This window comes from Mustela putorius, unplaced genomic scaffold (genome assembly GCF_011764305.1).
Source record: "Mustela putorius furo isolate JIRA1106 unplaced genomic scaffold, ASM1176430v1.1 tig00003836_pilon_pilon_pilon, whole genome shotgun sequence".
Lineage (NCBI taxonomy): Eukaryota > Metazoa > Chordata > Mammalia > Carnivora > Mustelidae > Mustela > Mustela putorius.
The window spans coordinates 19,430,219-19,445,165 of NW_025421989.1; the positions used below are offsets into that span (position 1 = coordinate 19,430,219).

General features: G+C 41.3%; 2 non-coding genes across 2 annotated transcripts; both read right to left on the reverse strand.

The window, feature by feature from the left end:
* Positions 1-3,360: 3,360 nt before the first annotated feature.
* LOC123394774 lies at positions 3,361-3,468 on the reverse strand. Its single transcript, XR_006609525.1, has one exon. It is a non-coding gene; the product is annotated as a U6 spliceosomal RNA (small nuclear RNA).
* A 6,265-nt stretch (positions 3,469-9,733) lies between these two features.
* LOC123394777 lies at positions 9,734-9,835 on the reverse strand. Its single transcript, XR_006609528.1, has one exon. It is a non-coding gene; the product is annotated as a U6 spliceosomal RNA (small nuclear RNA).
* Between the last annotated feature and the right edge of the window lie 5,112 nt (positions 9,836-14,947).

Consider the following 14,947-nt stretch of genomic DNA (forward strand, 5'->3'; position numbering starts at 1 on the left):
GATATTACCACCTAGTTAGAGGCTTAATACAGGACACATTTATTATTTCACATTTTCTGTGGGTTCGGGAGTCTGGGCGTGGCTTAGCTAAATGCTCTGCTTTAGGGACTCACAGAGGTTCAATCAATGTGTCATTCAAGGCTGTGCTCGCATCTGTTCCCAAGCGCTGTGGTTATTGGCAGTTTTTCATTCCTTGCAGGCTGCTGGACTGAGGGTCTCAGTTTCTTGCTGGCTATTAGCCAGAGGCTGCCCTTAGTTCTTTTTCAAGTGGCTCTCTCCATAAGTGGTTCCCAGCCTGGCAGCTGGCTTCTTTAGAGCTAGCAAGGGTGATACTCTAAGACTGGCATCAGTCATACATACATATGCATCCTGTTGTCTTTGCCATACACTACTGACTAGAAGCATGTCATAATTCCTTCCACTTTCAGGAGGGGAGCACACAGGGACATGAACACCAGGAGGTAAGGATCATGGGGGCCACCCTAGAGCCTGTCTGCCTCAATATGTATATTTTTATAGCTCTATCCATTGAAATGGCCTAAAAGCAGTGTCACCTCAGTTATGATGAATGCCCCTGAGTGCTCAGGTTGTGGTCTCTGGAAACCATTCCCCATTAAAGCGCAACTGGGCCTTTTGGAGAAATAGCTTATTCCAAGGCTGGAACAGGGAAAATACAAGGAAAGCCAGGGATATTTTGTTGTGCTGGAAATAATGAAGTTTTTAAAGATTACTGGGGTTACGTTCCACTGGCCATTGTCATGACATTTAGAGCATTATAAAGACTATCGTGACAATGAGTTCAAACAGATGGACTCGAAAAGGCACCATTTGAGAAAACTGTTGAATCAACTACTTACTATGAAAATTGGTAATTATGGGGCACCTTGGTAGCTCAGTTGTTAAGTGTCTGCCTTGGGCTCAGGTCATGATCCTGGGGTTCTGGGATCGAGCCCTGCATTGGGCTCCTTGCTCAACGGGAAGCCTGCTTTTCCTTCTTCCACTCCCCCTGCTTATGTTCCCTCTCTCACTCTCTCTGTCAAAATAAATAAATAAAATCTTTTAAAACAGGAAATTGGTAATTAGTGGTAAAAAAAAAAAAAAGCATTTTATCCTGCCTTTCCAGTAGAATTTGTATTTCATGTAACCAAATATCTCCCCAAATGAAGGAAAGATTTACTTCACAGGTGAATGCTAATTAGTGAATGTAGAAGAGATGATAGATTTTGAAAAGTATCATAATCTTGAATGAAATTACCATGATACTTATAATGATCATAACACCATATCTATAGGTATTAAAATGATTAATGGGAACTGGATTTTTTTTAAACAGATTTTATTTTTAAGTAATCTCTATACCTAGTGTAGGACTTGAACTTACATCCCCAACATCAAAAGTCACATACTCTACCAACTGAATCAGCCAAGTACCCTGGAACTGGATATTTTTAAAAAGCAAAAAGAACAATGGTCACTTCTAGTTTCAGGGCAAAAATATAACTGTAAAATGGAATGAATAGGCAATCATCACCTTAATCCTTTGGTCAGTCTTAACATCATTAATGAATTATCCATATATTACATGTTTTCTGATATGATTCGGCCTGAATGCCCATCACCTACAGAGAATTCTAGCCAAAAATGTTTAGGAAAAATGTTACAGCAAATACAGGGATAAAAGGACAAACTAAAAAGCACCAGAGGTAGAAACTAAATGAACCAAAAGGTGGCACATTCTTCAAAGCAGCTGTAGAACTGTCTCTTTAATAGTCAACATCGTAACAAAAGGGACCTAAAAATCAGATGCTATGTGTGGTCCTCAAACAGATCCTGTTGTGGACCAAACAACTGTTCAGGGCATTTTGTGTCATTTGGGAAATTTTTAATGTAGTCTAGAGATTTGATGAAATGGACATATGGAGTTTGTAGACTTAAAAAGCAGGTTATAAAATAGCGTGTGATCCAACTGTAATTCATTTTTGTAAGAAGTACGCACACATGCACAGACACATATAACGGTATAGGAAAAGATCCCGATGTACAGGTACCAAGGTGTTAACAATGGTGGATATCTCAGTGGGGGCAGAGGTAAGAATGTTTATGAGCTTCCTATTGTTGTAACAAATTACGACAAATGTGGTACCCTAAAACACCACCAATTTGTTCTCTTACAGTTTTGAAGGTCAGAAATAGGAAGAGGCTTGTGGGACTAAAATCAAGGCATCTTCAGGGTTGGTTCCTTTTGGAAGTTCTAAGAGAGAATGCATTGCTTGTGTCTTCCATTTTTTGAAGCTGAGGCTGCTTTAATTCCTTGACTCTGGTTGCATTACTCCAATATATGTTCTTATTGTCACATCACTCTCTCTGTCTTCTGACCCTTCTGTTTCCCTTTGCTAAGGACTCCTGTGATTATATTGGGCCCACTTGGATAATCCAGGATAATCTACCCATTTCAAGAACCTTCAGTTAGTCACATCTGCAAAGTCCCTTTTGCCGTGTAAGTTAACATTCACAGGTTCCAGGAAATCAGGTCGTGGACATATCTGAGGGGAGCCATTATTCTGTCTACTATAGAATGTGATGTTTTTATTCTTTACTTTTGTTTATATTTTTAAATATATTTTGTTTTTATGTATTTTATTTTATATATATTTTGTTTATATTTTATATTTAGTATTTTTATGTCATGTGGATGTATTACTTAAAATATATTAGTTAAAAGTAAAAAAAGTTATAGTTTAGTATCAGGTGATATGAAATGTGGTTATTTATAAACTTTAATCTGGCTCCATGTGAAGTTTGAGCTTCATGTTCAGTTATTTTCTTAGTTTGTATTTATACAAAATCAGAAAATTTAAATTCACAAGTATACATTGCCAGAAATGGCAGCAAGTCTTTGGTAACTGGGTGAGAGACTTTTGTATGTTGGATTGAACAAGAATCCATAAATTGAGAAGTAATTTCGTCTGTTGAGTGTTGCCTCCAGATGCTAAGTGGATGAAATATCAAACTCAAATTCTACAAGGATGAATGTTTCACCTTAGTAGAGTATCACAAGGGGCAGTACCATCCAAGGGTATGCTTTGAAAACACATGGGGCTACTATGGCTGTTGCAGTGATTGATGGGAACCCCTGGCTGGGGATTAGTTAGTTGGGCAGAAGCCAAGAATGTCATATGTCCTTCAATGCATGTGACTTTCTTACAAGGATGAATTTTCCTACATCTTATGTAATTTTCAAACATCCCCTAGGCATTCATGTCTATGAAAAGCTTATTTGTAATTATCTGAACCTAAACCTGACTTTATTTTGCATATAAACTCAATGTACTTTTTTCTCTTTCTGAAATTTATTTTTGAAAATATGGGGTGCTTTTTACAAATTTGCATGTCATTCCAGTAGTGCAGGGGCCACACTAATCTTCTCTGTATAATTTCAACTTTAGTATATTGCTGCTGAAGTGAGCATAACTCAAAGTATTTTTTGCATGGTTTTAATATCCTGGAATTTTCCAGGAACGGAACTACTGTTAAATTGAAAGGAGCGTGCTGTTTCATTTGGAACTTTCCCAAGAATGGCTTAATGTTTTAGAAAATCGTGCCACTGACATCAATGCCATTTATGGGCTGGGCTAGATATCTTCCATTTGCCCTTCCAGATTCACTCCACCCTCTCTACCTGCTCTGTGCCATGGGAAGGGGCCGTATCAATTGTTTTCTTTGCACTCCAGCTTCTGGATAGTTTCAATCCATGGAAATCTGGAAGGTTAAAGAGTAAGATGTGCTGCTTGAAATGACCATCAGGAAGTGAGTGTCATCTGATCCATGGAAACACTAAAACTGGATGTGACAACAGTATTCCAGTAGAAAATGGTAACACTGTACATACATGACTGAGTCCAAACGGGTCAGAAGGCACAAGTAAAGTGCATGAAGCGATGTTTTAAACTCCCATGGTACTGGCTTCTGCTGATTTACATCTCCCTTAACCCACATTTATGACTTCCCAGAGAGTTCTCTATGATTGGTTAACAGAGAAAAAGCACAGGCCTGGTTACCTAAGCACGGTTTGTTGGCACCAGCTTTAAAAATGGTTACATTCTAGTCCCTGAAATATGGTGGTGAAGGAAAATATTCCGGGAGCAAAACTTTGGGCAGGACCTCTTATTTTCCGCTTCATGTGGAAGGATAGATAGCCTGCTTTCTCTATGGGCATGCTGTTGTTGGAAGATGCTGTCCGTCGCAGCCCAGAGCCACACTGCCTGTTCTTCCATGTGCCTGGAACACGAGACCCAGACTGCTCTTTACCTGAGCCCTTTGCCAGGGCTTTGTTTGTAGGGAGCTGCCTTGAAGGATGAAGTGATTATCTCCTTCTGAACAAATAGGAGGCTTGCTCTAAAAGATGTGAATTCCCACAAGGCCAGCGTTCCTTGGCTGTAATGCAAAAGTGCATGTACATGTACAAAAGTTTGTCCCCTGGGTCCCTCTGCATGGCCCCTGTGGGACTTGGGTAGGGGGGAACCCACACAAATATACTGCTTACCATGCTGCTGGCATCCAGGAAATGGTCACAGGCTAATTTGTTAGCATGTAAGCAGGAGAAAAAAAAAATTCTCAAACCCCAGCAAATACTTATTAAACACTTTGCAACTCCAAATTATTCCTGTGTAGTTTGGGTCCCTTAGAGAAAAATTTTGTGACTTTTATGTTTGAATGATTTATTTTTTGTTTCATTCAGGCAAAACTCCCCTGACAGAGGTGTCACAGCATATCTGTTGGAAAAAACAGGTACGTTTTTTTTTTTTTAAAGATTTTATCTATTTATTTGACAGATCATAAGTAGGCAGAGAGGCAGGCAGAGAGAGGAAGGGAAGCAGGCTCCCTGCTGAGCAGAGAGCCCGATGCGGGGCTCGATCCCAGGACCCTGGGACCATGACCTGAGCCGAAAGGAGAGGCTTTAACCCACTGAGCCACCCAGGCGCCCCAAAACAGGTACGTTTTAATGACTTCATGAAATTATTTGAAAAAGTTTCATGGCAACAGTACTAAGGACTAGAGGCAAATGGATTGTCAATATAATAAATCAGAAATTCAGATATTGTCAGTTTTTGCTGTTCACACTGGAGGATGGATAACATTCCATGCAAATATTCCAATTGTTTATAATTCTATTTTGCCCTTTTCCTTTCCATTGTTAAGTGTTAATCTTCCTAGATCTGTCTTTAATTCTTTTCATTTCTAAATAATGGAATTTCAGCATTTGGTCTGGAAAACTGCAGGCTGTCCTAACTGCCAGTATAAGAAATCTCCGCAACAGAATAAGACAATTTTCTGGTTTCTTAATATGTCCTTGAAAATGTTATTACTAACAAAGAGGTCTTGTAAGATATCTGGAACTCAAAACTTCTGGCTTGTTTTGTGAACGTAACTTTGGCCCTAAAAATTCCGTAATTCTTTTTTTTTTTTTTAAGATTTTATTTATTTATTTGAGAGAAAGAGAGTGAGAGAGAGCATGAGAGGGGAGAGGGTTAGAGGGAGAAGCAGACTCCCCGCCAAGCAGGGAGCCTGATGTGGGGCTCTATCTGAGGACTCCAGGATCACGACCTGAGCTGAAGGGAGTTGCTTAACCACCTGAGCCACCCAGGCACCCGTCTTTTTTTTTTTTGTATTACTTAATAATGTGTTTCCCTGGTAATGATATCTAAATTGCCATCCTCATGTCCTAAAAGCTCTGAATACCTATGAGTTTTCTTTAATAGCTAAATTAATGGAAAATTTGTGTGCACACACGAACTTGTATGCAAATGTTCATAGCGGCTCTATTCAGAAACTAACAGATGTCCTTCAACAGGTAAATGGATAACAAACTGGCACATGGGTACAGTGGAGTATTAGTCAGTGATAAGAAGGAAAAAATCTATTGATTCACTCTACATGAATGAATCTCTTTTCTTAGTGGTGAAATATATATAACATCAACATGGATGGATTGTAAATGCATTTTGCCAAGTGACGGAAGCCAGGTTCTAAGACCCAAAAGTATTGTATAGTGCCATTCATAGGACATTTTGGAAAAGGCGAAACTATAGGGGGATGTATTCGTTTCCTACTGTTGCTGTAAAACAATAATACAAACTTGGTGGCTGACAACAACACAGATTTATTCTCTTACAGTTCTGGCGGCCAGAAGTAAAAAATTTGTTTCACTATGCTAAAGTCAAGGTGCTACAGGACTGGTTCCTTCAGGAGGTTCTAAGGGAGAATGCATTTCCTTGACTTTCCTGGCTTCTGGAAGGATTACTTAGCTTGTAATCCCTTCCTCACATCACTCCAACCTCTTGCTTCCATCCTTATGGCTCCTACTACCTCCTTTGACTGTCCTGCTGCTCTCCTTTAAGGACCTTTGTGATTCCATTTAGGGCTCACCTGGATAATCCAGGATCATCTCCCCATCACGAAATTCTTAATCCCATCTGCAAAGTCCCTTTTGCCATGTAATGTAACATTCACAGGTTGGAGGGATTAGGACTTGCATATTTTTTCAGGTCGTTATTCAGTCTACCACAGGATGGAAAGCAGAGCAGTGGTTACCAGGGATTGTGAGAGAGGGAAGGGTTGAGTACATCATGGGTTGTACCAGGGCAGGGTGGCTATATATGACTCTACAGTTGTCAAAAACCCATAGACTGTTACACCACCAAGAATGAACTTTACTGTTAGCAAATTTTTTAAAATCCTTCTGATTGTCAGTGAGCCTAGGATGGAATGCAGCCTGTGACAAAAGAATCTAATTGTATTAAAATTGTAGGGCATAACCTTGCTAAAGAGGGCAAGGGGAAATGTTAAATAACTTTGAAACACTGTTTTTAAGTTTATGGACACAGAGAATAGATTGGTGGTAGCCAAAGGATAGGGGTGAAATGTGGGTAAAAGGGAGTCAAAAAGTGCAAACTTCCAGTTATAAAATAAATAAGTCTTAGGGATATCATGTGCAGCATGGTGACTATAGTTAATAAATACTATATTGCATATTTGAATGTTGCCGAGACAGGAAGTCTTTTAAGTTCTCATTACAAGAAATGGGTATATGGGGCACCTGGGTGGCTCAGTGGGTTAAGCCTCTACCTTCAGCTCAGGTCATGATCTCAGGGTCCTGGGATCAAGCCCCACATCGGGCTCTCTCCTTGGCGGGGAGCCTGCTTCCCCCTCCCCCTCTCCTTCCCCTCTGCCTGCCTCTCGGCCTACTTGTGATCTCTCTCTGTTAAATAAATAAATAAAATCTTTAAAAAAATAAATGGGTATATGGTAATAGATGTTAACTGGACTTATTGGGGTAATCATTTTGCATTATGTACAAATATTGAATTTTATGTTGTACACCGTAACTAAAAAATGTTGTATGTCAACTATACTTCAATTTAAAAAAAGAAATGGTGTTTTGACTAGATATTGTAAGGCTAACAATAAAAAGAACTGTACATAAGTGTACGTACCAAGTCTAGTTGGTAGATATATACAGAAATATAGACATATACATATATACCTAGGGTAGTATACTTAGATATATTTTCTGGCTCTGGCTTCTGAATTGGTCTAGAAGCCATGTTACCCCAGCAGCAATGAGCACACCTAGCACCCAGATCTGTGTTCCTAAATATCATTCTTCAATAAACGGAACCAAGGCTCCTTAAAGAAATGGCTGATTCTAGGGTTGGGGCAGGGAAGATATAAGATGAGCGCAGAACATCTCTTAGGACCTGAAGAAGAGGACAATAGGAGCCTGCACCTGGCCTCTCCAGACCTCTGCTATGATTCATATGCTGTGATGTATATTCTGACTTTTGTGCTGTTTCTATAGCATTTCCTTTTCCTATAATAGACTACATTTGTAAGCCATGTCCTCTTGGGTCCTGTGTGTCTTCTTTAACATTTGAACCCTACTTACATGCCACTGTTAGTAGAGCTATATATTCAGTTTTTGTAAAGGCTACATGACACTAGGGGGAAAAAAGTATATTATTGGGGCACCTAGGTGGCTCAGTTGGTTAAGCAGCTGCCTTCAGCTCAGGTCATGATCCCAGGGTTCTGGGATGGAGCCCTGCCTTGGGCTCCCTGCTGGGAGAAAAGCCTGCTTCTCCCTCTCCCTGCCACTTGCCTACTTGTGCTCTCTCTCTCTCTCCATCTCTCTGTCAAGTAAATAAATACAATTTTTAAAAAAGAAACCCAGCATATTATCTAGTATTCAATACCTGCTTCTTTCCAGGAAGCTGTTAAGGAAGACTTATTAATTGTACTAAGTGATATTATATCCTTCTTCATATTTTGGCTTTGTAAATTCCAATGTCATTTTTTAAATGTCAAATTGTGCTAATGTTTTTCATTTTTGATTTTTCATTTGCATTTCTTTTATGTATTTCCTCTTCTTTTACATTAATCTTTTTGATTCATTTTGTGTTTCATTTAAATAACAAAAAATAGAATTCTTTTTTTTTTAAATTTATTTATTTGACAGATAGAGATCACAAGCAGGCAGGGAGGCAAGCAGAGAGAGAGAGGGGTGGGGAAGCAGGCTCCCCGCTGAGCAGAGAGCCCAATGTGGGGCTCGATCCCAAGACCTTGGGATCATGACCTGAGCCAAAGGCAGAGGCTTTAACCCACTGAGCCACCCGAGTGCCCCCATAAAACAGAATTCTTAATCCAATTTCTGAATCCTAATTTTTATATTTTTTAAGATTTTATTTTTTAAAAAGATTTTATTTATTTATTTGACAGAGAGAGATCACAAGTAGGCAGAGAGTCAGGCAGAGAGAGGGAGGGCGAAGGGCCCTTAGATCATGACTGCTTAACCCACTGAGCCACACAGGCACCCCAAGATTTTATTTTTAAGTAATTTCTACACCCCATGCAGGGGTTCAACTTATAACCCCAAGACCAAGAGTCACATGCTCTACCAACTTTGTCAGCCAGGCACCCCTGTGAATCTTAATTGTTTTCCTTTTGAATCTTAATTTTTTTTTAAGATTTTATTTATTTATTTGACAGAGAGAGATCACAGTAGGTAGAGAGGCAGGCAGAGAAAGAGAGAGAGAGGGAAGCAGGCTCCCTGCCGAGCAGAGAGCCGGATGTGGGACTACATCCCAGGTCCCTGAGATCATGACCTGAGCCGAAAGCAGCGGCCCAACCCACTGAGCCACCCAGGCGCCCCTTGAATCTTAATTTTTAATAGGGGTGTGGATTCCAATATATTTATCATGATGACTAATACGTTTTTTATTATTCATGTCCTATTTTTTATGCTTTCTTTAAAAAAAAAAAAAGATTTATTTGAGAGAAAGAGAGAGCATGAGCAGGAGGAACAGAGAGAATCTCAAGCAGACTCCATGCTGAACGTGAAGCCCAACCTGGGGCTTGATCTCAGGGCTCTGAGATCACCACCTGAGCCAAAACCCAGTCAGACACTTAACCGACTGGGCCACCCAGGCATCCCTTTTTATTCTATCTTTAATGTTTCCTTATTTTTTAAATTTCTGTACATTACTGAGTACTTATTAAGATAAGTGTACTCTTAATCCCCTTCACCTATTTAACCCATGTCCCTCTCACCTCCCCTCTAGTAGCCATCAGTATGTTCTCTATTGTTAAAAGGCTGGTTTTTGGCTTGTCTCTTTTTTTTTTTCTTGTTCATTTCTTTCATTTCTTAAGTCTTACACATGAGTGAAATCATACGGCATCTAAAAATATGGAACGCTGCATGAATCTGTGTCATCCTTGCACAGGGACCGTGCTAATGTCTGTATCATTCCAATTTTAGTATGTGTACTGCTGAAGCAAGTAGAATGTACACAGTATTTTAACAGCAAGAAAGCTTTCAACAACTGCTAAGAACATGCCAAAACGACTTAGGAACCAACCTAGAGAAGTTTCCCCTAGTCTCAGTTGGGATAATTTGAACATCAGTAAGAATAACTGCAGTGGACTGAAACACGTGGAGTATGTTTTTGAATCATGAGTTTATAATACTATAAAACAAACTTATTTTTCACCTTTAAAACAAAAAAACCTGATTGAAGTATGGACTTCCAAAATGGTGGGGTAAGGTCAGTAGACATCCTGTGACATTTGAGCCATGAACTGCTTCCCACTGCGCAGCTGAGTCTGATGGATTCCATTTCCTCCCGGCACCCAGTCGAGGGCTATGGTTTCACTCCAGGAAGGGCAGGCCATCAGCATCTCTCAGTCCCCCAACTCTGGGTTGCAGAAGCTATACCCAGGTAGGTTCAAGGCAGAGGACTGGAGGTCCCATTCCTGTCCAGCCTCCACTGTGGGACAGAAGTTCTACTGCATGAGCAGTAGGCTGCAGAACAGGGACCTGATCTCTCCTGCTCCAGCTTGCTCACAGGCAGAGGTTCCACGGCTGGAGGAGCAGGACAAGAAGGCTAGGGGCCACTGTCCCCAGAAGAGAGACTCTCTCTTTCTTCCGGAGGGGACTGGGCTGCGATGCCGTGAGTGCGGAGCTTCGTGTGCCCATGTGGAAGGAGGCGGTCCGCTACAGCGTGGGATGGAAGAGAGCTGAGGCCGCTGGAGGGTAAAGGCGGCCTGGCCACATCGATGGAGTTCCTGAACGCAGTCAAGCCCAAGGCCCGCACCATGGCTTTCCCTGGAGCGCCGTGAACTTCAGATGAGGGCGCTCACGGGAAGCACCAAGCAGCGTGCAGAGCACAAGGGGAGCCCTCAAGAATGGACGGGTTTGCTCCTGTCGTCACGACTGCAGGGCTTTCTGCCGTGGAGAGTGGTCGTTGGAAACTGTCGCCCAGCTGTGTCGGTGCCTTGGGAGGTAATTCTCCCCGAGGTGTGGGGAGCTCTTCCAGTTTGCAGGTAGAGATGTGCCTCAGGCTTCAAAACCTTTTCTGCAGAAGCTCCTTCCTGAGCCCCTCTCTGGGCTGGGAGCAGCGGGTACCTGTCCGCCTCGGCCCCGATCTCTCCGTTGGGTCCCCGGGGGGCGCGGGCGCGGGGGCCGGTCCTCCCCTCCCCTCCCCCGCGGTTGCCCCCCTGCCCTTCCCTCAGCCCTCCTGGGCCGCGTGTGAGGCTCGGGGGGGAATAAAGGACTCTGAGCCCCCGGCTGCCCCCCCCCGCCCGGCGGCGCAGGCCGTGGGTTCCCGCCCCTTCCCGCTGCCACCGTCCTTCTAGCGGCAGCGCGGGCGGCTGCGTGCGTGTGCTGCGTGGCTTGCGGGCCACCGGCTGGAAGCCGAGCCCGCGGGAGGAGCCCCCGCGCGGCCCCGGGATCCCGGGAACCCCCGCTGCTCGGCGCCGAGGCCTGGCCCGGGAGCTGGTTGGAAATGCAGAGTCTCGGGCCGTCCTGGCCCCGCCGCTGCCGCAGAAGAGCCTGTTCACAGCACCCCCGGGGGTCGGGGGGCGGGGGTCGGGGGGCGGGGGTCGGGGGGCGGGGGTTGTGCGCGCATGAAGTTCCAGAAGCTCTGCTCCAGAGCCCGGCTCACCGCCCTGTAGCCCTTGTATAACGAATCCGTCGGTTGTGGCTGCTCACGGCGCCATTCTTTACAGCGAAGAGCGTCCCAGACTCCTCGGCAGACCGCCTCGTGCCAGGCTCCGGCTCGACCTCTCACTTCATTTTCATGTGAATTTTCCTCGACGTCGTGTCTTCACCGTCGAGTGGGGACCGCATTGCCGGCCACCTGAGTTCTTACACGCACACCTCACACTTGAAACCTGAATTTCACTCGGTCAGATTCCCGCTGTGTCCTTGGCTTACTTCACCTTTTCAAGAATTACGAAACTTTCCACATTTCTGCCAGCTGCTCCTTCCTGTTTTGTTCCCAATTTGGGGTGTTTGTTTCTATTTGCTTTATGTCTGTGTGCAAAAACAAGCAAAACACATTTGTGGTTCATGTAAACATAGAGCACAATTCAAACTTGTTCCATATGAGATTCTCTGATGAGAATTTTTTATATTCTGTAATTGGTGAGAATATGTTGCTTTAAACTGTAATGTTGAATTATCACTTCTTTTGTCATATTTATTTAATGTATTTTGAGGTGAAAAGTCATTATGTCGTGAAAAAGGAGTCTTTGTTTAAAATGTGGCAGATTTTTCAAGAGCTGCTTTAGCAAATGTTGCTAACTGAAAGATCATTCTGTAAGGTAGTTAGTTATGTTCTTGGCAAAAGTTAAAAAGTATGAGCACATCAAGAGTTAGCCAAGAAATGAGGATTTGGGAATTCTCTTCTTCTGCTGGAAGGAATATATATTAGCATAGTCATTTTGGAGAGTAATATTGAAAATGTGCCATATCCAGCAATGCCTTTTCCAGCAATTTTACTTCTTTATACTCCAAGAGAAACTCTTATAAATGTGGGCAAAGAGACATTTACCGGAGTGTACTAATGTTTCTTAAAGTGTATTGCTGTGTGGCCGGGTTGTCTATATATCACCTGGGCCTCTGGTTAAACTGCAGATTCCTTAGCTCTAGTGCCTAGCTACTCAAAATGAGAATTTCTCGGAAGTGAGAGCCAGCAGCCTGCCTCTTTAGCAAGTTATTCCCTTGCAAATTTGAAAACCATTGCTGTTTTCTTAATCATAAGTCGTCTAGTTTTATTTATTCTATTTTTAATTATGCTAATTCTTTTAAAAATAAGTGCTATTATATTGTTCAGAGGGAAGTGAGAAGGAGGCAATCGAGTGTCTGTAATTCTTGCCCCACTCCAAAGATTCTGGGAAATGTAAAGGTAATGTTTTTTCGTATGTTTATTTTTGTTTGTTTTTAAACTTGCTATGGAAAATTTCAAATATATACACAATGAAAATAATGCATCCAACCCCAACGTGCCCATCCTCCAGAATCAATATTTGTCCTTTCATGGCAATTCTGTTTCATTTATATCCCCCACCCACTTCACCCTCAACCTCCCTCATTAGTTTGAAGGTCATCTCTGATAGCATATCATTCTCTTTATGAAGTATAGTCGACATACAGTATTACACTAATTTTAGGTTTACAACATAGTGTTTCAGTGGTTCTATACATTACGAAGTGCTCATCACCACAGTAAGCGTAGTCTGTACCTGTCACCTTGTCATGTTATTACGTTATTATTGACTATATCCCCTGTGTTGTACTTTTCATCTCTGTGACTTATTTATTTTATAACTGGAAGTTTTACCTTTCTTCACCTACTATGCCCGTGCCCCCACCCACTTTCTTTCTGGCAACTACCAGTTTGTTCTCTGTTACTTATGAGTCTCTTTTTGTTTTTTGTTTGTTCATTTCTTTTGTTTTTTAGATTCCGCCTGTAAGTGAAATCATGTGATATTTATTTCTCTCTGTCTGACTTATTTCACTTAACACAATACCCTCTAGGTCCCATCCATGTTGCTGCAATGGCAAAAATCTCATTCTTTTTTATGGCTGAGTAATATTCCATAATAGATACATACTCTAACTATCTATCTATCTATCTCCTGCATCTTCTTTATACTTTGATCTATCAGTGGACACTTAGGTTGCTTCCATACCTTGACTATTATAAATAATGCTGCAGGGGTTCCTGACTGGCTCAATCAGCAGAGCCTGTGACTCTTGATCTCAGGGCCATGAGTTTGCGTCCCCATATTGGGTGTAGAGCTTGCTTAAAATAAATAAACAAAATGTTTTTTAATAAAATAAATAATGCTGCATTAAACATAGAGGTGCATATATCTTTTCAAATTAGTGTTTTTATTTCCTTTAGGTAAATACCCAAAAGTGGTATTACTGGATCATATGCGATTTGTATTTTTAATTTTTTGAGCAACCTCCATACTCTCCGTCACAGGGGTTGCACTAATTCACAGTCCCACCAACAGGGCACAAAAGGGTTCCCTTTTCTTCACGTCCTTGCCAACATTTGTTGTTTTTTGTCTTTTGGGTACTAGCCATTCTGATAGATATAAGGTATCTCATTGTGGTTTTGATTTGCATTTCTCTGATGATCAGTAATGTGGAGCATCTTTTCATGTGGCTGTTGGCCATCTATAAGTCTTCTTTGGGAAAATGTTTGTTCAGGTCCTCTGTTCATTTTTTAATGGGATTGTTTATTTTGCTGGTCTTGAGTTTATATAAGTTCTTTATATAATTTGGATAAGAACCTTTTATCAGATATATCATTTGCATATATCTTCTTCTATTCATTTGGATGCCTTTTTGACTTGTTGAAGGTTTCTTTTGCTGTGCAAAATCTTTTTATTTTGTTGTAGTCCCAATAGTTTATTTTTTTATTTTGCTTCCCTTACCTCAGGAAATACTATCTATAAATATGTTGCTTAGGCTAATGTCGAAGAGATTATTGCCTATATTTTCTTTTAAGAGTTTTATTGGTTTAGGTCTTACGTTTAAGTCTTTGGTCCATTTTGAGTTTATTTTTGTATATGGCATAAAAAAGTGGTCCAGTTTCATTCTTTCACATGTCGCTGTCTAGTTTTCCCAACACCATTTATTGAAGAAATTGTCTTTTTCCCATTATTTATTGTGCTTTTATGTGCTTGCCTCCTTTGCCTTAGATTAATTGACCATGTAAGCACGGGTTTATTTCTGGGCTCTCTATCCTGTTCCATTAATCTATGTGTCTTTTTTGGGTGCCAGTACCATACTGTTTTGATTACTGTAGTTTTGTAGTACAGTCTGAAATCTGGGATTATGATACCTCCAGGTTTGTTCTTTTCAAAATTGGTTTGGCTACTCAGGATATTTTGTTGTTCCATACAAATTTTAGGATTATTTTTTCTGTTCTCTGAAAAATGCTATTGGTATTTTGATTGAGAATGCATTGAATCTGTACATTGCTTTGGGTAGTATCAACATTTTAACAATATTAACTCTTCCAACCCATAAGTACAATATATCTTTCCATTTGTTTGTGTCATCTTCAGTTTCTTTAATCAGTGTCTTACAGCTTTC